General features: G+C 42.0%; 1 long non-coding RNA gene across 2 annotated transcripts; it reads left to right on the forward strand.

Annotated features, from left to right (window-relative positions):
- The first annotated feature begins 4,435 nt into the window (after window positions 1-4,435).
- On the forward strand, window positions 4,436-6,298 carry LOC135781702 (uncharacterized). 2 transcript variants are annotated; one of them, XR_010545205.2, is made up of 5 exons: window positions 4,436-4,713; window positions 5,259-5,318; window positions 5,426-5,516; window positions 5,616-5,695; window positions 5,872-6,298. It is a non-coding gene; the product is annotated as an uncharacterized lncRNA (long non-coding RNA). The 2 variants fall into 2 exon arrangements; XR_010545206.2 differs by having other exon boundaries at window positions 5,259-5,307.
- The last annotated feature ends 16,712 nt before the right edge of the window (window positions 6,299-23,010 follow it).

The raw sequence follows: 23,010 nt of genomic DNA on the forward strand, positions 1-23,010 counted from the left end.
GCACAAGATACGAATATCTAAGTTCAAATATTTATTGATCAGATATGAAAAAGTTCAACAGCGCTGGGTCCTCTCAAGTAGCGAACAACCAGCTCAGGAAGTAACATGCTTATTTATAAAATATGTGACGTCGATCTTTCTTCAGAAAATCTCCACCCACAAAGGCCGTTCCCCTCGTCCATCTGACTCCATCACCACACCCAATTTTAGCCTGTAGGCAAAGATGGACACACATAGACAAAGAAAAACAAACTGTTCTCCTCTCATCCCTGGGAGCCCTGCAGTTCCTCTCCAGTACTCCTCCACTTTGAATAGCATGTTATAATGCTTTCTTAGAAACAAATCATTAATAAAACATTCATTTATAAAAAACATAAGCTGTAAGATGAAAGTGATTATTATGTAAAACATATTTCAATATCATGACATCATTTCATTATTTGTAAAATTGGTTATATGAACTAGAAATGCAATTCCCAAGGAATTACCAGTGCATGAAAATGCAAAAAAGTTGATTGACAGAAATGTAAAAGAAACTTAGTCTAGTAGTTTACCTGGCTGTTGACATGTTTTAGTGTGAAGCTAGCATGATTTAAAAAAGTTATCATGATGAAATATGAAGCTAGCATGAGTTAACATGATTTACCATGAAGTTAACATGATTTATCATGAAGCTAGCATGATTTATCATGAAGCTAACATGATTTAGCATGAAGCTAACATGATTTAACATGAAGCTAACATGACGTTAACATGATTTAGCATGATTTAGCATGAAGCTAACATGAAGCTAGCATGATTTAACATGAAGCTAGCATGATGTTAGCATGATTAGCATGAAGCTAACATGATTTAACATGAAGCTAACATGACGTTAACATGATTTAGCATGATTAGCATGAAGCTAGCATGATGTTAGCATGATTAGCATGAAGCTAGCATGATGTTAGCATGATTAGCATGAAGCTAGCATGATGCTAGCATGATTAGCATGAAGCTAGCATGATGCTAGCATGATTAGCATGAAGCTAGCATGATGCTAGCATGATTAGCATGAAGCTAGCATGATTAGCATGAAGCTAGCATGATTAGCATGAAGCTAGCATGAAGCTAGCATGATTAGCATGAAGCTAACATGAAGCTAGCATGATTGGCATGAAGCTAGCATGAAGCTAGCATGATTAGCATGAAGCTAGCATGATTATTATGAAGCTAGCATGATGCTAGCATGATTAGCATGAAGCTAGCATGATGCTAGCATGATTAGCATGAAGCTAGCATGATGTTAGCATGATTAGCATGAAGCTAACATGAAGCTAACATGATTAGCATGAAGCTAGCATGATGCTAGCATGATTAGCACGAAGCTAGAATGATGCTAGCATGATTAGCATGAAGCTAGCATGATGCTAGCATAATTAGCACGAAGCTAGCATGAAGCTAGCATGATTAGCACGAAGCTAGCATGATGCTAGCATGATTAACACGAAGGTAGCATGAAGCTAGCATGATTAGCACGAAGCTAGCATGATTAGCATTAAGCTAGCATGATGCTAGCATGATTAGCACAAAGCTAGCATAAAGCTAGCATGATTAGCACGAAGCTAGCATGAAGTTAGCATGATTAGCACGAAGCTAGCATGATGCTAGCATGATTAGCACGAAGCTAGCATGATGTTAGCATGATTAGCACGGAGCTAGCATGATGCTAGCATGATAAGCACGAAGCTAGCATGATGTTAGCATGATTAGCACGAAGCTAGCATGATGCTAGAATGATTAGCATGAAGCTAGCATGATGTTAGCATGAAGCTAGCATGATGTTAGTATGATTAGCATGAAGCTAGCATAATTTGCATGAAGCTAGCATGATGTTAGCATGATTACCATGAAGTTAGCATGAATTTAGCATGAAATTAACATGATGCTAGCATGATTAAGATGATGCTAGCATGATTAGCATGAAGCTAGCATGATTTAGCGTGAAGCTAACAATATTTAACATGAAGTTAGCATGATTTAGCATCAAGTTAGCAAGATTTATTATGAAATTAGCATAAAGCTAGCATGAAACTAGCATGAAGCTAGTATGACTTAGCATGAAGCTAGCATGAAGCTAATATTACCCAAAGACCCAACCCCCATGTCTCTATGATGTTCAGATCCAGAGATATAAGGCTTTGTTTATTATGTTGCTAGGCTGCTCATATTTGGTTGCTAGGGGCGTGGCTTAATAGCTCAATAAGGATGGTGAGAGACAGATTGGATGCCTGAGTAAAATGAGCCCACCCCCATGTCTCTGTGACACTGTGCTGCAAAGATATCCATCTGGGCATTTTATAATGGCAGTCTATGGGAAATGTTGCTAGGGTGCCCAAAATGGTTGCTAGGGGCGTGGCTTAATAGCTCAATAAGGATCCTAAGGGACTGATTGGATGCCTGAGTAAAATGAGCCCACCCCCATGTCTCTACGACACTGCGCTGCAAAGATATCCCATCTGGGACGTTTTTATTTCCTTACACTGCATGAAAAGAGCTGTATACGGACAAATACGGGATGGGAAATCTCTGCTAAACTTTAGGTTTGCCAGATTTTCGAGGCAGAGTGCTTGGAAAGGTAATACACCATAGTAAACTCGTTAAACATCCAGAAACCTTACGTTTGTGGATGTATGTAGGAACTGGTGGAAGTTTCCAGGAATCCTTACAGCTGGTTGTAAGGAGGGGTGGGTGTGAGGTGTGAAGGGCTTTTTATATGTTAATGACCCACAGGTAGAGGTGTCTTCTTTGTTTTCAGAGCTGAGTGTGGTGGGAGGTTAACCATGTCTCTTTAAGACAGCACATACAGTATTGTGGTACATAAAAACTGTGTTTTCTAAATACGTTTACCATTAATATAATTTAATTAGTCTATTTAAGAAACTAAGCATAATTCAAAATAACTAAAATTCAATGAACACAATTACCATTTTAATGTGTGAAAATTATGTCTCTGACTCAAGAGAAATGCAACAAATGTTATTTCAGAATATATATTTACAACACTTTGAAAACATGTCTCCAACTGCCCTAGGTCAGAATATTGTGCACGTATCTCTCAATGCTGCATACATCGTTTAAAAGAAGCCGTTCAAATGACATCATGTAACACATTTTTGCTAGCTAGGATGTTGATAAATTGGAAACAAAAATATCAATAGACAGGTCCATAATCTAAAAGACAGTCTTTCACATATGAATGCAAAACATGTTGGGTGATACAGACTGACAAACTCGGGTAAACATATCTGCAGATATCTGTCAGCTACTGTACTTTTAATCCAGAGGTGCCCAAAGTTGGCCCACAATAGACCTTTAATTTGGTCCATCATGCCACGTGAGATAAGGAAAAAGAAAACAAAAGTCATTGACGCAGATGTTCGTATTTTTTATTAAACATTTTCTAAAATGTATCATTTTTTGTTGTATTTTTACATTACAAAATGTAAATTAAAATTAAATGCAAGGGATTAAAGTAAATTTTTTTATGTTTCATGCATTCTTGAAGGTGTATAAAATGCATCACGGAAATTAATGGACTCGGGTACTATAGGCTAAAAATGAAGAGGTTGCGGCAGTGGCACACAGAGAAAAGGATATTTAAAATGATTGGCAAAACGATTTCTTTTTTCTACAAAAAGCCTTGGAAAATAAAACTGCATAAGTTATGCATAAACAGAGTAATGTTTGCTTATTTATTTTTAAAATTATAAATTAGGGGTTATCAGGGCAACTTTAATTTTAATATAACACAACAACATTTACTTTTGGCCCACGGCCCTCAGTCAGGTTTGGCCCTTGTAAGGAAAATGTTTGGGTACCAATCAATGTTCTAGTCTATCTGAGGAGGTAACTTTTAGCATATGATAATGCATTCTTGTACAAAGTTAGTCCACATATTATAATGTTTGTCTTCAATCAATCAATTTAAATAAAAGAGATGTAGACTTTATAATATAATAAGGGTCAATATATCACAGTGAAAAAAGACATACATGCATTTTTACTTTAACATGAACTTATGCTGAGTTAAGGCATGTACTAATCATAAACTATTGAAGAGTCATCATTAACTACAACATGACATGTTTTTCATTGTTAGTTAATGCAATCATTTACAATAAATTAATTAGGCTACATGTCTTAACTCAGTATTAGTTTATATTTACTTATATTTAAGTAAAAATTCATTTAGGTATACGTTAAATGTTTCCAATGATTAGTATGGCAGTTAATCCACTAAACCCAGACATAATTCCTGAGGCATGTTTATACAGAGTTTTGTATTTCATCAAGAAAGTTGCTGATTCACAAAGATTTTATATTTAAGAAAATCTGAGCATCATTCAAAATAACTGTTAACATGTTTTTCAACTAAACATGCTTTATCAACGTAATAAACTTTATAAAAACATTTATTTTTATTTTTTTATTAATTATCAAGTATAAAGAACAATGCATAGTGTGAAAACGCGGATCATAAAAAAGTATATTAAGTGCGAGCAGAGGATCAAGAAGAAACAACGCCAAAGGACTTCATTTCCCAGGATGCACCTGCACCCACTCATCTGCCTTCAGGTGCGACCGCTTTACCTATGGGCTTGACGGGAAGATTCAAAATCGCGAACCGTTACTGCATGGAGTTGGTCTCTTTGTTTGCTCATCGACATTACGGTAAGTTTGATTTAATTCATTTGCCTGCATCACGCTGATCGGTTGCCTATTTGTTCATATTATGTTATTTACTATGATTCGTTTTTGTCTTTATACTACAACTGTTTGAATTTAAAGCACAAACAGTAAAACTTTAAGGGTATACGTGGTACACAGCGGTAAACATGAGGTTAAAAATACGCGAAGTAACATTCAAACCGGGCTGTTAGAAGAATCAATTTGATGTTTAAATTTTTAAAAACAAAACTTTAAAGAAGCCAAGATGAGACGTTCTTTGCTTAAAACAAACAAAGCAACAGTAACTTGTGTGTTGGAAATGTTAGCAGCTAGCAAGTGTGTCTCTGCTATTTTAAATGATGCACATGATCTTTTGTTATTAAAAGCTCATTGCTTTAGTTCTGGTAGATGCTGCTTATTTTTCAAGACTTTGAGAGAACCTAGATGCTAATTGTAACGAAGCTTGGAGTCATAATATATTTTAACGTTATATGTTTGCTGTTCTTCATCTTTTTAAATTTGAAGCCTATTCATGTTTGTGTTTACAGAGGTCATGTACACTGTGGTCAACTTTGTGGACGATGAAGAGGTTTCTAGGTAAAGATGATGTATGTTTAATCATTCAATGATTACATTAAATTAAAATCAAACATGTTAAATAGTAAACGGATGTATTGTGATATGTGATTTTAATTTTTAATTCTGTGTTTGCCAGAGAAATATAATGAAGTAACAGTGAAAGCTAAAACATCAGACTGATCCAGACACTGAAGAAATTGATGTCACTGCAATCTGGCCAAAATGATGTAAGTTTAATAATGAAATTATTAAATTAAAGAGGTTAAATGGTTAACAGATGTGTTATGATGTATGTGATTCTATTTTTTTTATTCTGTGTTTGATAGACAACTATATTGAACTAGCCTACTGTAATGAAGCTGCAGAACAACACAGAGACTCTGAGGACATCAACACAGAAAATGAAGTAAGAAGATGTATATTATGAAGTTCTTTGATCATATATTGTTGTATCTTTGTACAGTTTAATGTAAACTTTCTAAAATGTACAACTTTAATTATGTCATTTGATTTGTCGTGCGTATCTGTATATGTGTATTAGTATTATGCCAAATACTTATATGTACTTTTATATTTCCAAAGGGCTCCAAAGAGATGTCTGTCCAGATGAGGGTGCATCAACTTTACCTTTGCTGACAACAGTTAACTTAACTCAAACCATTTAAGGAAATCGGTTGCCTTAAACCATTAAGTTTTAAAAAACATACATTTAACTACTGTGAACTTAAGTCTTGTGCAATTATGCACTTATATTTAGGTAGTGTGAACTTAAATATAAGTGCATAACTGCATGTGACTCAATTTTTTTAAGTTCACAGTACTCAAATCTATGTGTTTTAAAACTTCAATGGTTTTAAATGTGAGAAATGACAGTGTTACAGTGAGAAATGTTTGAATAATTCCAAGACAGAGCTCTGCTATTGAATCTACACTGCAAAAAATCACTTTCTAACTTAGGATTTTTATCTTGTCTCAGTAGAAAAACTAAAAATTCTTAAATCAAGATGTATTTTTTTGATGAGCAAAATTACCTAAGAAAATATGTGTAGTTTTTAGACAAAAATATACAATTTAAGTAAATTTGTGCCTAAACAAGCAAAAATATCTTAACAATGGATTGAGAAAATTGTGCTTAAATTAAGTTTTTATGAAAAAAGAAAACGTAAGATTTTTTTCTCACACCATTGGCAGATATTTTTGCTTGTTTTTAAGCACAAATTCACTTAAAGTGTGTGTGTGTTTATTTATTTTGTCTAAAACTAGACTTATTTTCTTAGGTCATTTTGTTCATCAAGAAAAAGCATTTTAATTTAAATAATATTTCTACTAAAAACAAGACAATAATACTATGTAAGAGAGTCATTTTTTTGCAGTGTAGGACTGATTTCTTAAAGCAAGATCAATATAGTTGTTGTTTATTTTATTTAGATATTTACTACATTACAGTGGCAGCTGGTGACTTGTTTTTTGTGAGCACTCGATGCGAAGTTTGTCACAACATGTATATAGCCCGTCATTTGTGTGGTTCCCAATTTCAAAATATGTGTTCTGCGTGTCGAGTGCGTGTATGTGCATCACGTGTTTTGACTAAACACGTGATGCACATGGTTTACATGAAGCAACAAAAACATTTTAAAAACACAAGCAACACACATGACACTCCGAACACTTATTTTGAATTTGCAACCGCCACTGCTACATTACATTGTACTGCTTTGAATTTAGTTTTCATTGTTGCTTTTATTTTGTTTTATTTTACTCTAATATTGCTTTCTCTGTCTGTATATTTATAAGTTTAAATAGTATTGTTTATGTATGCAACTTCTAATATTTATGTGTAATATTATTTTGTGATTGTGACAATTGTGGATTGTTCAGTTTTTTTTTTATTAAATAAACATTTCAAACTCAATTCAAGTTTTTATTTTTTTAAGGTTTTTGGGGGTGTATAGTAGGATATAGTGGGGGTGGATTGTAGTCCATCTGCATAGCAGGCAAATAACCAATCAAGTCACTAAACTATGAGGGCTTGGGTTGGGCTAAATACAAAGTGTAACCAATCAAATAATCTCAACTGGAAAGTTTCAAAGTTGTGTCCCAATAGTTGTCAGAGTTTTGGGAGGGAGTTTTAAAAGCAACCAATCAGTGTTGGGATTAAACACCAATGGGGACACTAGAATTGTGCAAAGGTGTGAAATCCCAGTACCTCTGTAGGTGTGAAAATGTCCCCTGACAAAATCTTCAATGGGATTATTTGCCATGGCAACAAATGGCTGCATGTACCACAGGAATATCCCCTCAGCAAGATACATCCGAATTGGTATCATTACGGGAGTTTCCTAACTTGGTGGAATTAGAAGTTTACCCTCAGTGGAACTAGTAGATACTTCCGAAAATCAGTGGTGTTTACAGGAGTTTCCTAGTACGGATACACCTCTTTTCATGCAGTGTTATATGGGCATGATTCCTGCCCCATTATAAGTCTATGGGGAAATTTGGGGGCCTCTTACACCCCAGGGGTACAACTTACACCCCATTGTGAGGTATGTTCTTACAGAGCCTGCCAGCCTCTTCAAATGTGGCAAGTCACAAGTTTCTGTGAAATTCTAGGTCTGAGCTACGACTAGTCAAAGTTTGTCTCCATGTTAAGTCAATGGGATTTTTCGGCTGCTTTTTCGCCCCTGGGGCGAAGACCGTACCCCCGATCGCTTATAAAAGTCATAGCACACTATTCCCGAATAGTCCGCACGTTTGAGAGTTTGAATGAAGTTTCTAAGTTAAGCGGTTCAAGCCGTATTAATTGCGGAAATTTGGTTGGAAGAATAATAATAATAACTAGATAGGTACATTTCCTGAAGAAAATGTGAGTGGTGCTTGCCGTGGCAAGTTTCGTGGGACAATTTATGATTATACTCCAAGCCAAAAGTCAAACGATCCAACCCCCGTGTCTCTACGATGTTCTGATGCGGAGATATAAGGCTTTGTTTACTCTGTTGCTAGGGTACTGTATTTGGTTGCTAGGGAAAAAATGGCATCCACTAGTGATTACCCTCCGAGTCACGAGTCAAACGGTCCAACCCCCGTGTCTCTACGATGTTCTGATGCGGAGATATAAGGCTTTGTTTACTCTGTTGCTAGGGTACTGTATTTGGTTGCTAGGGAAAAAAATGGGATCCACTAGTGATTACCCTCCGAGTCACGAGTCAAACGGTCCAAACCCCATGTCTCTATGATGTTCTGATGCGGAGATATAAGGCTTTGTTTACTCTGTTGCTAGGGTACTGTATTTGGTTGCTAGGGAAAAAAATGGCATCCACTAGTGATTACCCTCCGAGTTATGAGTCAAACGGTCCAACCCCCATGTCTCTACGATGTTCTGATGTGGAGACATAAGGCTTTGTTTACTCTGTTGCTAGGGTACTGTATTTGGTTGCTAGGGGCGTGGCTTGGGAGTGGCCAATGATGAGCCCAGTGATTACACTCCGAGTCACAAGTAAAACGGTCCAACCCCCGTGTCTCTACGATGTTCTGATGTGGAGATATAAGGCTTTGTTTACTCTGTTGCTAGGGTACTGTATTTGGTTGCTAGGGGCGTGGCTTGGGAGTGGCCAATGATGTGCCCAGTGATTACACTCCGAGTCACAAGTAAAATGGTCCAACCCCCGTGTCTCTACGATGTTCTGATGTGGAGATATAAGGCTTTGTTTACTCTGTTGCTAGGGTACTGTATTTGGTTGCTAGGGGCGTGGCTTGGGAGTGGCCAATGATGTGCCCAGTGATTACACTCCGAGTCACAAGTAAAACGGTCCAAACCCCGTGTCTCTACGATGTTCTGATGCGGAGATATAAGGCTTTGTTTATTCGGTTGCTAGGGTGCTCAAATTTGGTTGCTAGGGGCGTGGCTTGGGAGTGGCCAATGATGTGCCCAATTGTTACACCCCTAGTCACAAGTAAAACGGTCCAACCCCCGTGTCTCTAAGATGTTCTGATGCCGAGATATAACTGTTTGTATTTTATGTTGCTAGGGTGCTCAAAAGTGGTTGCTAGGGGCGTGGCTTAGTAAGTCTGTAAGTATCCTGAGAGACTGATTGGATGCCTGAGTAAAATGAGCCCACCCCCATGTCTCTATGACACTGTGGTGCGAAGATATCCATCTAGGCATTTTATAATGGCAGTCAATGGTATAGGTTGCTAGGGTGCCCAAAATGGTTGCTATGGTAACCTTACACCCCATTGTGGGGTACGTCCTGACAGAGTCTAGCACCCTTTTCAAATTTAGTAACCCACATGTTTCTATGAAATCCTGCCTCGGACCTATGACCCGTCAAAATTTTTGCAATGGTAAGTCTATGGGATTTTGCCCCATTGACTTTTCATTGGGACACTTTTGGGCACCTCTTACACCCCAGGGGTACAACTTACACCCCATTGTGATCTATGTTTTTACAGAGCCTACCACCCTCTTCAAATGTTGTAACCCACATGTTTCTACAAAATCCACGAGCGGAGCTATGACCCATCAAAGTTGGGCCCAATGTTAAGTCAATGGGATTTTGGGGGTGGTTTTACGCCCCCCTTTCGGAAATCCTGCACCCGATCCCTTATAAAAGTCATAGCACACCTCTCCTCAATAATCCGGTCGATTTGAGCCCTCTTTCATGGGTCTACAACAAAGCATGCGGGACGAGTTAATCGCCGAAAAAAGTGTCCGGATGTAAGAATAAAATATAATAATAACTAGATAGGTACATTTCCTGAAGAAAATGTGAAGTGGTGCTTGCCGTGGCAAAATTCTCGGGACAATATATGATTATACTCCAACCCAAAAGTAAAATGGTCCAACCCCCGTGTCTCTACGATGTTCTGATGCGGAGATATAAGGCTTTGTTTATTCGTTTGCTAGGGTACTGGATTTGGTTGCTAGGGAAAAAATTGGCATCCACTAGTGATTACACTCCGAGTCACGAGTCAAACGGTGCAGCCCCCGTGTCTCCACAATGTTCTGATTCTGAGATATAAGGCTTTGTTTATACGGTTGCTAGGGTACTGTATTTGGTTGCTAGGGAACAATTTGGCATCCCATAGTGATTACACACTGAGTCACGAGTCAAACGGTCAAACCCCCGTGTCTCTACGATGTTTTGATGCGGAGATATAAGGCTTTGTTTACTCTGTTGCTAGGGTACTGTATTTGGTTGCTAGGGAAAAAATTGGCATCCCATGGTGATTACACTCTGAGTCATGAGTCAAACGGTCCAACCCCCGTGTCTCTACGATGTTCTGATGCTGAGATATAAGGCTTTGTTTACTCTGTTGCTAGGGTACTGTATTTGGTTGCTAGGGGCGGGGCTTGGGAGTGGCCAATGATGTGACCAGTTGCTACACTCCGAGTCACAAGTAAAACGGTCCAACCCCCGTGTTTCTACGATGTTCTGATGCGAAGATATAAGGCTTTGTTTACTCTGTTGCTAGGGTACTGTATTTGGTTGCTAGGGGCGGGGCTTGGGAGTGGCCAATGATGTGACCAGTTGCTACACTCCGAGTCACAAGTAAAACGGTCCAACCCCCGTTTTCCTACGATGTTCTGATGCGAAGATATAAGGCTTTGTTTACTCTGTTGCTAGGGTGCTCACATTTGGTTGCTAGGGGCGTGGCTTGGGAGTGGCCAATGATGTGGCCAGTGATTACCCTCCGAGTCACGAGTAAAACGATCCAACCCCCGTTATTCTACGATGTTCTGATGCCTAGATAAAACTGTTTGAATTTTATGTTGCTAGGGTGCTTAAAAGTGGTTGCTAGGGGCGTGGCTTAATAGCTCTGGGACTATCCTGATAAATTGATTGGATGTCTGAGTAAAATGAGCCCACCCCCATGTCTCTACGACATTGTAAAGCGAAGATATTCCATCTGGAACTTTTTTATTCCCTTATATGGGCATGTTTCCTGCCCCATTATAAGTCAATGGGAAATTTCGGGTGCCTCTTACACCCCAGGGGTACAACTAACACCCCAATGTGATGTATGTTCTTACAGAGCCTACCACCCTCTTCAAATGTTATAACCCACATGTTTCTACCAAATCCTCGAGCGGAGCTATGACCCGTCAAAGTTCGGCCCAATGTTAAGTCAATGGGATTTTTCGGGTGGTTTTTCGCCCCCCTTTCGGAAATCCTGCACCCGATCTCTTATAAAAGTCATAGCACACCTCTCCTCAATAATCCGGTCAATTTGAGCCCTCTTTCGTGTGTCTACGACAAACCGTGTGGGACGAGTTACGCGCCGAAAAAGTGTGCAGACATAAGAATAATAAGATATAATAACTAGATAGGTACATTTCCTGAAGAAAATGTGAGTGGTGCTTGCCGTGGCAAAATTCTGGGGAACATATATGATTATACTCCAAGCCAAAAGTAAAACAATCCAACTCCCGTGTCTCTACGATGTTCTGATGCGAAGATATTAGGCTTTGTTTACTCTGTTGCTAGGGTACCGTATTTGGTTGCTAGGGAAAAAAATGGCATCCCATAGTGATTACACTCTGAGTCACGAGTCAAACGGTCCAACCCTCGTGTCTCTACGATGTTCTGATGCGGAGATATAAGGCTTTGTTTACTCTGTTGCTAGGGTACTGTATTTGGTTGCTAGGGAAAAAATTGGCATCCACTAGTGATTACACTCTGAGTCACGAGTCAAACGGTCCAACCCCCGTGTCTCTACGATGTTCTGATGCTGAGATATAAGGCTTTGTTTACTCTGTTGCTAGGGTACTGTATTTGGTTGCTAGGGAAAAAATTGGCATCCACTAGTGATTACACTCTGAGTCACGAGTCAAACGGTCCAACCCCCGTGTCTCTACGATGTTCTGATGCTGAGATACAAGGCTTTGTTTACTCTGTTGCTGGGGTACTGTATTTGGTTGCTAGGGGCGGGGCTTGGGAGTGGCCAATGATGTGACCAGTTGCTACACTCCGAGTCACAAGTAAAACGGTCCAACCGCCATGTTTCTACGATGTTCTGATGCGAAGATATAAGGCTTTGTTTACTCTGTTGCTAGGGTACTGTATTTGGTTGCTAGGGGCGGGGCTTGGGAGTGGCCAATGATGTGACCAGTTGCTACACTCCGAGTCACAAGTAAAACGGTCCAATCCCCGTGTTTCTACGATGTTCTGATGCGAAGATATAAGGCTTTGTTTACTCTGTTGCTAGGCTGCTCACATTTGGTTGCTAGGGGCGTGGCTTGGGAGTGGCCAATGATGTGGCCAGTGATTACCCTCCGAGTCACGAGTAAAACGATCCAACCCCCGTTATTCTACGATGTTCTGATGCCTAGATATAACTGTTTGAATTTTATGTTGCTAGGGTGCTTAAAAGTGGTTGCTAGGGGCGTGGCTTAATAGCTCTGGGACTATCCTGATAAATTGATTGGATGTCTGAGTAAAATGAGCCCACCCCCATGTCTCTACGACATTGTAAAGCGAAGATATTCCATCTGGAACTTTTTTATTCCCTTATATGGGCATGTTTCCTGCCCCATTATAAGTCAATGGGAAATTTCGGGTGCCTCTTATACCCCAAGGGTACAACTAACACCCCAATGTGATGTATGTTCTTACAGGGCGTACCACCCTCTTCAAATGTTAGAACCCACATGTTTCTACAAAATCCTCGAGCGGAGCTATGACCCGTCAAAGTTGGGCCCAATGTTAAGTCAATGGGATTTTTGGGGTGGTTTTTCGCCCCCCTTTCGGAAATCCTGCACCCGATCGCTTATAAAAGTCATAGCACACCTCTCCTCAATAAACCGGTCAATTTGAGCCCTCATTCATGTGTCTACGACAAACCGTGCAGGACGAGTTACGCGCCGAAATTTTGTCCAGATATAAAAATAATAATAATAATAACTAGATAGGTACATTTCCTGAAGAAAATGTGAGTGGTGCTTGCCGTGGCAAATTTCAGGGGACAATTTATGATTATACTCCAAGCCAAAAGTAAAATGGTCCAACCCCCGTGTGTCTACGATGTTCTGAAGCAGAGATATAAGGCTTTGTTTACTCTGTTGCTAGGGTACTGTATTTGGTTGCTAGGGGAAAAAATGGCATCCACTAGTGATTACCCTCCGAGTCACGAGTCAAACGGTCCAACCCCCATGTCTCTACGATGTTCTGATGTGGAGATATAAGGCTTTGTTTACTCTGTTGCTAGGGTACTGTATTTGGTTGCTAGGGGCGTGGCTTGGGAGTGGCCAATGATGTGCCCAGTGATTACACTCCGAGTCACAAGTAAAACGGTCCAACCCCCGTGTCTCTACGATGTTCTGATGCGGAGATATAAGGCTTTGTTTACTCTGTTGCTAGGGTACTGTATTTGGTTGCTAGGGGCGTGGCTTGGGAGTGGCTAATTATGTGCCCAGTGATTACACTCCGAGTCACAAGTAAAACGGTCCAACCCCCGTGTCTCTACGATGTTCTGATGCGGAGATATAAGGCTTTGTTTACTCTGTTGCTAGGGTACTGTATTTGGTTGCTAAGGGCGTGGCTTGGGAGTGGCCAATGATGTGCCCAGTGATTACACTCCGAGTCACAAGTAAACCGGTCCAAACCCCGTGTCTCTACGATGTTCTGATGCGGAGATATAAGGCTTTGTTTATTCGGTTGCTAGGGTGCTCAAATTTGGTTGCTAGGGGCGTGGCTTGGGAGTGGCCAATGATGTGCCCAGTGATTACACTCCGAGTCACAAGTAAAACGGTCCAACCCCCGTGTCTCTACGATGTTCTGATGCCGAGATATAACTGTTTGTATTTTATGTTGCTAGGGTGCTCAAAAGTGGTTGCTAGGGGCGTGGCTTAGTAAGTCTGTAAGGATCCTGAGAGACTGATTGGATGCCTGAGTAAAATGAGCCCACCCCCATGTCTCTATGACACTGTGGTGCAAAGATATCCATCCGGGCATTTTATAATGGCAGTCTATGGTATAGGTTGCTAGGGTGCCCAAAATGGTTGCTATGGTAACCTTACACCCCATTGTGGGGGACGTCCTGACAGAGTCTAGCACCCTCTTCAAATTTAGTAACCCACATGTTTCTATGAAATCCTGGCTCGGACCTATGACCCGTCAAAATTTTTGCAATGGTAAGTCTATGGGATTTTGCCCCATTGACTTTTCATTGGGGCACTTTTGGGCACCTCTTACACCCCAGGGGTACAACTTACACCCCATTGTGATCCATGTTCTTACAGAGCCTACCACCCTCTTCAAATGTTGTAACCCACATGTTTCTACAAAATCCTCGAGCGGAGCTATGACTCGTCAAAGTTGGGCGCAATGTTAAGTCAATGGGATTTTTTGGGTGGTTTTTCGCCCCCCTTTCGGAAATCCTGCACCCGATCGCTTATAAAAGTCATAGCACACCTCTCCTCAATAAGCCGGTCGATTTGAGCCCTAATTTATGGGTCTACGACAAAGCGTGCGGGACGAGTTACGCGCCGAAAAAGTGTCCAGAAAAAGAATAATAATAATAATAATAACTAGATAGGTACATTTCCTGAAGAAAATGTGAGTGGTGCTTGCCGTGGCAAATTTCAGGGGACAATTTATGATTATACTCCAAGCCAAAAGTAAAATGGTCCAACCCCCGTGTCTCTACGATGTTCTGAAGCAGAGATATAAGGCTTTGTTTACTCTGTTGCTAGGGTACTGTATTTGGTTGCTAGGGGAAAAAATGGCATCCACTAGTGATTACCCTCCGAGTCACGAGTCAAACGGTCCAACCCCCATGTCTCTACGATGTTCTGATGTGGAGATATAAGGCTTTGTTTACTCTGTTGCTAGGGTACTGTATTTGGTTGCTAGGGGCGTGGATAGGGAGTGGCCAATGATGTGCCCAGTGATTACACTCCGAGTCACAAGTAAAACGGTCCAACCCCCGTGTCTCTACGATGTTCTGATGCGGAGATATAAGGCTTTGTTTACTCTGTTGCTAGGGTACTGTATTTGGTTGCTAGGGGCGTGGCTTGGGAGTGGCCAATTATGTGCCCAGTGATTACACTCCGAGTCACAAGTAAAACGGTCCAACCCCCATGTCTCTACGATGTTCTGATGTGGAGATATAAGGCTTTGTTTACTCTGTTGCTAGGGTACTGTATTTGGTTGCTAGGGGCGTGGCTTGGGAGTGGCCAATGATGTGCCCAGTGATTACACTCCGAGTCACAAGTAAAACGGTCCAAACCCCGTGTCTCTACGATGTTCTGATGCGGAGATATAAGGCTTTGTTTATTCGGTTGCTAGGGTGCTCAAATTTGGTTGCTAGGGGCGTGGCTTGGGAGTGGCCAATGATGTGCCCAATTGTTACACCCCTAGTCACAAGTAAAACGGTCCAACCCCCGTGTCTCTACGATGTTCTGATGCCGAGATATAACTGTTTGTATTTTATGTTGCTAGGGTGCTCAAAAGTGGTTGCTAGGGGCGTGGCTTAGTAAGTCTGTAAGGATCCTGAGAGACTGATTGGATGCCTGAGTAAAATGAGCCCACCCCCATGTCTCTATGACACTGTGGTGCAAAGATATCCATCCGGGCATTTTATAATGGCAGTCTATGGTATAGGTTGCTAGGGTGCCCAAAATGGTTGCTATGGTAACCTTACACCCCATTGTGGGGGACGTCCTGACAGAGTCTAGCACCCTCTTCAAATTTAGTAACCCACATGTTTCTATGAAATCCTGGCTCGGACCTATGACCCGTCAAAATTTTTGCAATGGTAAGTCTATGGGATTTTGCCCCATTGACTTTTCATTGGGGCACTTTTGGGCACCTCTTACACCCCAGGGGTACAACTTACACCCCATTGTGATCCATGTTCTTACAGAGCCTACCACCCTCTTCAAATGTTGTAACCCACAAGTTTCTACAAAATCCTCGAGCGGAGCTATGACTCGTCAAAGTTGGGCGCAATGTTAAGTCAATGGGATATTTTGGGTGGTTTTTCGCCCCCCTTTCGGAAATCCTGCACCCGATCGCTTATAAAAGTCATAGCACACCTCTCCTCAATAAGCCGGTCGATTTGAGCCCTAATTTATGGGTCTACGACAAAGCGTGCGGGACGAGTTACGCGCCGAAAAAGTGTCCAGAAAAAGAATAATAATAATAATAATAATAATAATAACTAGATAGGTACATTTCCTGAAGAAAATGTGAGTGGTGCTTGCCGTGGCAAAATTCTGGAGATCATATATGATTATACTCCAAGCCAAAAGTAAAACGATCCAACTCCTGTGTCTCTACGATGTTCTGATGTGGAGATATAAGGCTGTGTTTATCCGGTTGCTAGGGTACTGTATTTGGTTGCTAGGGAGAAAATTGGCATCCACTAGTGATTATACTCCAAGCCAAAAGTAAAACGATCCAACTCCCGTGTCTCTTCGATGTTCTGATGCGGAGATATAAGGCTGTGTTTATCCGGTTGCTAGGGTACTGTATTTGGTTGCTAGGGAAAAAAATGGCATCCACTAGTGATTACCCTCCGAGTCACGAGTCAAACGATCCAACCCCCGTGTCTCTACGATGTTCTGATGGGGAGATATAAGGCTTTGTTTACTCTGTTGCTAGGGTACTGTATTTGGTTGCTAGGGGAAAAAATGGCATCCACTAGTGATTACCCTCCGAGTCACGAGTCAAACGGTCCAAACCCCGTGTCTTTACAATGTTCTGATGCGGAGATATAAGGCTTTGTTTACTCTGTTGCTAGGGTACTGTATTTGGTTGCTAGGGAAAAAAATTGCATCCACTAGTGATTACCCTCCGAGTCATGAGTCAAACGGTCCAACCCCTGTGTCTCTACGATGTTCTGATGCGGAGATATAAGGCTTTGTTTACTCTGTTGCTAGGGTACTGTATTTGGTTGCTAGGGAAAAAAATGGGATCCACTAGTGATTACCCTCCGAGTCACGAGTCAAACGGTCCAAACCCCATGTCTCTACGATGTTCTGATGCAGAGATATAAGGCTTTGTTTACTCTGTTGCTAGGGTACTGTATTTGGTTGCTAGGGAAAAAAATGGCATCCACTAGTGATTACCCTCCGAGTCACGAGTCAAACGGTCCAAACCCCATGTCTCTACGATGTTCTGATGCGGAGATATAAGGCTTTGTTTACTCTGTTGCTAGGGTACTGTATTTGGTTGCTAGGGGCGTGGCTTGGGAGTGGCCAATGATGCGCCCAGTGATTACACTCCGAGTCACAAGTAAAACGGTCCAACCCCCATGTCTCTACGATGTTCTGATGCGGAGATATAAGGCTTTGTTTACTCTGTTGCTAGGGTACTGTATTTGGTTGCTAGGGGCGTGGCTTGGGAGTGGCCAATGATGTGCCCAGTGATTACACTCCGAGTCACAAGTAAAACGGTCCAAACCCCGTGTCTCTACGATGTTCTGATGCGGATATATAAGGCTTTGTTTGTTCGGTTGCTAGGGTGCTCAAATTTGGTTGCTAGGGGCGTGGCTTGGGAGTGGCCAATGATGTACCCAATTGTTACACCCCTAGTCACAAGTAAAACGGTCCAACCCCCGTGTCTCTACGATGTTCTGATGCCGAGATATAACTGTTTGAATTTTATGTTGCTAGGGTGCTCAAAAGTGGTTGCTAGGGGCGTGGCTTAGTTAGTCTTTAAGGATCCTAAGATACTGATTGGATGCCTAAGTAAAATGAGCCCACCCCCATGTCTCTATGACACTGTGCTGCAAAGATATCCACCTGGGCATTTTATAATGGCAGTCTATGGGAGATGTTGCTAGGGTGCCCAAAACGGTTGCTAGGGTAACCTTACACCCCATTGTGGGGTACGTCCTGACAGAGTCTAGCACCCTCTTCAATTTTAGTAACCCACATGTTTCTATGAAATCCTCACTTGGACCTGTGACCTGTCAAATTTTTTTGGCAATGTTAGTCTATGGGATTTTCGCCCCATTGACTTTCCATTAGGGCACTTTTGGGCACCTCTTACACCCCAGGGGTACAACTTACACCCCAATGTGATCCATGTTCTTACAGAGCCTACCACCCTCTTCAAATGCTGTAACCCACATGTTTCTACAAAATCCTAGAGTGGAGCTATGACCTGCCAAAGTTCGACGCAATGTAAAGTCAATGGGACGTTTTCGGGAGGTTTTTCGCGCCCCTTTCGGAAATCCTGCACCCGATCGCTTATAAAAGTCATAGCACACCTCTCCTCAATAATCCGGTCGATTTGAGCCCTCTTTCATGGCACTAAGCCAAACCGTGCGAGACGAGTTACGCGCCGAAAAAGTGTCCAGAAAAAGAAGAATAATAATAATAATATCTTTGAGGAATAGTAATAGTGATGCTTTGCATAAATGCAAGCACCACTAATAATAATAATAATAAGTATGCAAGATAGTAATAGTGATGCTTTGCATAAATGCAAGCACCACTAATAATAAAAAGCCCAGTAAGAACAGTACAGCGCATTTTCAATGCACTGTAATAATAACTAGATAGGTACATTTCCTGAAGAAAATGTGAGTGGTGCTTGCCGTGGCAAAATTCAAGGGACAATTTATGATTATACTCCATGCCAAAAGTAAAACGGTCCAACCCCAGTGTCTCTACGATGTTCTGATGCAGAGATATAAGGCTTTGTTTACTCTGTTGCTAGGGTACTGTATTTGGTTGCTAGGGAAAAAAATGGCATCCACTAGTGATTACCCTCCGAGTCACGAGTCAAACGGTCCAAACCCCGTGTCTCTACTATGTTCTGATGCGGAGATATAAGGCTTTGTTTACTCTGTTGCTAGGGTCCTGCATTTGGTTGCTAGGGAAAAAAATGGCACCCCCTAGTGATTACCCTCCGAGTAATGAGTCAAACGGTCCAACCCCCGTGTCTCTACGATGTTCTGATGTGGAGATATAAGGCTTTGTTTACTCTGTTGCTAGGGTCCTGCATTTGGTTGCTAGGGGCGTGGCTTAACACCTCTTGGCATTAACTAGTGATTACCCTCCGAGTCATGAGTCAAACGGTCCAACCCCCGTGTCTCTACGATGTTCTGATGCGGAGATATAAGGCTTTGTTTACTCTGTTGCTAGGGTACTGTATTTGGTTGCTAAGGAAAAAATGGCATCCACTAGTGATTACCCTCCGAGTCACGAGTCAAACGGTCCAAACCCCGTGTCTCTACGATGTTCTGATGCGGAGATATAAGGCTTTGTTTACTTTGTTGCTAGGGTACTGTATTTGGTTGCTAGGGAAAAAAATGGCATCCACTAGTGATTACCCTCCGAGTCACGAGTCAAACGGTCCAACCCCCGTGTCTCTACGATGTTCTGATGCGGAGATATAAGGCTTTGTTTACTCTGTTGCTAGGGTACTGTATTTGGTTGCTAGGGAAAAAAATGGCATCCACTAGTGATTACCCTCCGAGTCACGAGTCAAACGGTCCAAACCCCGTGTCTCTACGATGTTCTGATGCGGAGATATAAGGCTTTGTTTACTCTGTTGCTAGGGTACTGTATTTAGTTGCTAGGGAAAAAAATGGCATCCACTAGTGATTACCCTCCGAGTCATGAGTCAAACGGTCCAACCCCCGTGTCTCTACGATGTTCTGATGCGGAGATATAAGGCTTTGTTTACTCTGTTGCTAGGGTACTGTATTTGGTTGCTAGGGAAAAAAATGGCATCCACTAGTGATTACCCTCCGAGTCACGAGTCAAACGGTCCAAACCCCATGTCTCTACGATGTTCTGATGCGGAGATATAAGGCTTTGTTTACTCTGTTGCTAGGGTACTGTATTTGGTTGCTAGGGAAAAAATGGCATACACTAGTGATTACCCTCCGAGTCACGAGTCAAACGGTCCAACCCCCATGTCTCTACGATGTTCTGATGTGGAGATATAAGGCTTTGTTTACTCTGTTGCTAAGGTACTGTATTTGGTTGCTAGGGGCGTGGCTTGGGAGTGGCCAATGATGTGCCCAGTGATTACACTCCGAGTCACAAGTAAAACTGTCCAACCCCCGTGTCTCTACGATGTTCTGATGCGGAGATATAAGGCTTTGTTTACTCTGTTGCTAGGGTACTGTATTTGGTTGCTAGGGGCGTGGCTTGGGAGTGGCCAATGATGTGCCCAGTGATTACACTCCGAGTCACAAGTAAAACGGTCCAAACCCCGTGTCTCTACGATGTTCTGATGCGGAGATATAAGGCTTTGTTTATTCGGTTGCTAGGTTGCTCAAATTTGGTTGCTAGGGGCGTGGCTTGGGAGTGGCCAATTATGTGCCCAATTGTTACACCCCTAGTCACCAGTAAAACGGTCCAACCCCCGTGTCTCTACGATGTTCTGATGCCGAGATATAACTGTTTGTATTTTATGTTGCTAGGGTGCTCAAAAGTGGTTGCTAGGGGCGTGGCTTAGTAAGTCTGTAAGGATCCTGAGAGACTGATTGGATGCCTGAGTAAAATGAGCCCACCCCCATGTCTCTATGACACTGTGGTGCAAAGATATCCATCCGGGCATTTTATAATGGCAGTCTATGGTATAGGTTGCTAGGGTGCCCAAAATGGTTGCTATGGTAACCTTACACCCCATTGTGGGGGACGTCCTGACAGAGTCTAGCACCCTCTTCAAATTTAGTAACCCACATGTTTCTATGAAATCCTGGCTCGGACCTATGACCCTCCAAAATTTTTGCAATGGTAAGTCTATGGGATTTTGCCCCATTGACTTTTCATTGGGGCACTTTTGGGCACCTCTTACACCCCAGGGGTACAACTTACACCCCATTGTGATCCATGTTCTTACAGAGCCTACCACCCTCTTCAAATGTTGTAACCCACATGTTTCTACAAAATCCTCGAGTGGAGCTATGACTCGTCAAAGTTGGGCGCAATGTTAAGTCAATGGGATTTTTTGGGTAGTTTTTCGCCCCCCTTTCGGAAATCCTGCACCCGATCGCTTATAAAAGTCATAGCACACCTCTCCTTAATAAGCCGGTCGATTTGAGCCCTAATTTATGGGTCTACGACAAAGCGTGCGGGACGAGTTACGCGCCGAAAAAGTGTCCAGAAAAAGAAGAATAATAATAATAATAATAACTAGATAGGTACATTTCCTGAAGAAAATGTGAGTGGTGCTTGCCGTGGCAAAATTCTGGGGAACATATATGATTATACTCCAAGCCAAAAGTTAAACGATCCAACTCCCATGTCTGTACGATGTTCTGATGTGGAGATATAAGGCTGTGTTTATCCGGTTGCTAGGGTACTGTATTTGGTTGCTAGGGAAAAAATTGGCATCCACTAGTGATTACCCTCCGAGTCATGAGTCAAACGGTCCAACCCCCATGTCTCTACGATGTTCTGATGTGGAGATATAAGGCTTTGTTTACTCTGTTGCTAGGGTACTGTATTTGGTTGCTAGGGGCGTGGCTTGGGAGTGGCCAATGATGTGCCCAGTGATTACACTCCGAGTCACAAGTAAAACGGTCCAACCCCCGTGTCTCTACGATGTTCTGATGCGAAGATATAAGGCTTTGTTTACTCTGTTGCTAGGGTACTGTATTTGGTTGCTAGGGGCGTGGCTTGGGAGTGGCCAATTATGTGCCCAGTGATTACACTCCGAGTCACAAGTAAAACGGTCCAACCCCCGTGTCTCTACGATGTTCTGATGCGGAGATATAAGGCTTTGTTTACTCTGTTGCTAGGGTACTGTATTTGGTTGCTAGGGGCGTGGCTTGGGAGTGGCCAATGATGTGCCCAGTGATTACACTCCGAGTCACAAGTAAAACGGTCCAAACCCCGTGTCTCTACGATGTTCTGATGCGGAGATATAAGGCTTTGTTTATTCGGTTGCTAGGGTGCTCAAATTTGGTTGCTAGGGGCGTGGCTTGGGAGTGGCCAATGATGTGCCCAATTGTTACACCCCTAGTCACAAGTAAAACGGTCCAACCCCTGTGTCTCTACGATGTTCTGATGCCGAGATATAACTGTTTGTATTTTATGTTGCTAGGGTGCTCAAAAGTGGTTGCTAGGGGCGTGGCTTAGTAAGTCTGTAAGGATCCTGAGAGACTGATTGGATGCCTGAGTAAAATGAGCCCACCCCCATGTCTCTATGACACTGTGGTGCAAAGATATCCATCCGGGCATTTTATAATGGCAGTCTATGGTATAGGTTGCTAGGGTGCCCAAAATGGTTGCTATGGTAACCTTACACCCCATTGTGGGGGACGTCCTGACAGAGTCTAGCACCCTCTTCAAATTTAGTAACCCACATGTTTCTATGAAATCCTGGCTCGGACCTATGACCCGTCAAAATTTTTGCAATGGTAAGTCTATGGGATTTTGCCCCATTGACTTTTCATTGGGGCACTTTTGGGCACCTCTTACACCCCAGGGGTACAACTTACACCCCATTGTGATCCATGTTCTTACAGAGCCTACCACCCTCTTCAAGTGTTGTAACCCACATGTTTCTACAAAATCCTCGAGCGGAGCTATGACTCGTCAAAGTTGGGCGCAATGTTAAGTCAATGGGATTTTTTGGGTGGTTTTTCGCCCCCCTTTCGGAAATCCTGCACCCGATCGCTTATAAAAGTCATAGCACACCTCTCCTCAATAAGCCGGTCGATTTGAGCCCTAATTTATGGGTCTACGACAAAGCGTGCGGGACGAGTTACGCGCCGAAAAAGTGTCCAGAAAAAGAAGAATAATAATAATAA

This window comes from Paramisgurnus dabryanus, chromosome 23 (genome assembly GCF_030506205.2).
Source record: "Paramisgurnus dabryanus chromosome 23, PD_genome_1.1, whole genome shotgun sequence".
In the NCBI taxonomy this organism is placed as follows: Eukaryota; Metazoa; Chordata; class Actinopteri; order Cypriniformes; family Cobitidae; genus Paramisgurnus; species Paramisgurnus dabryanus.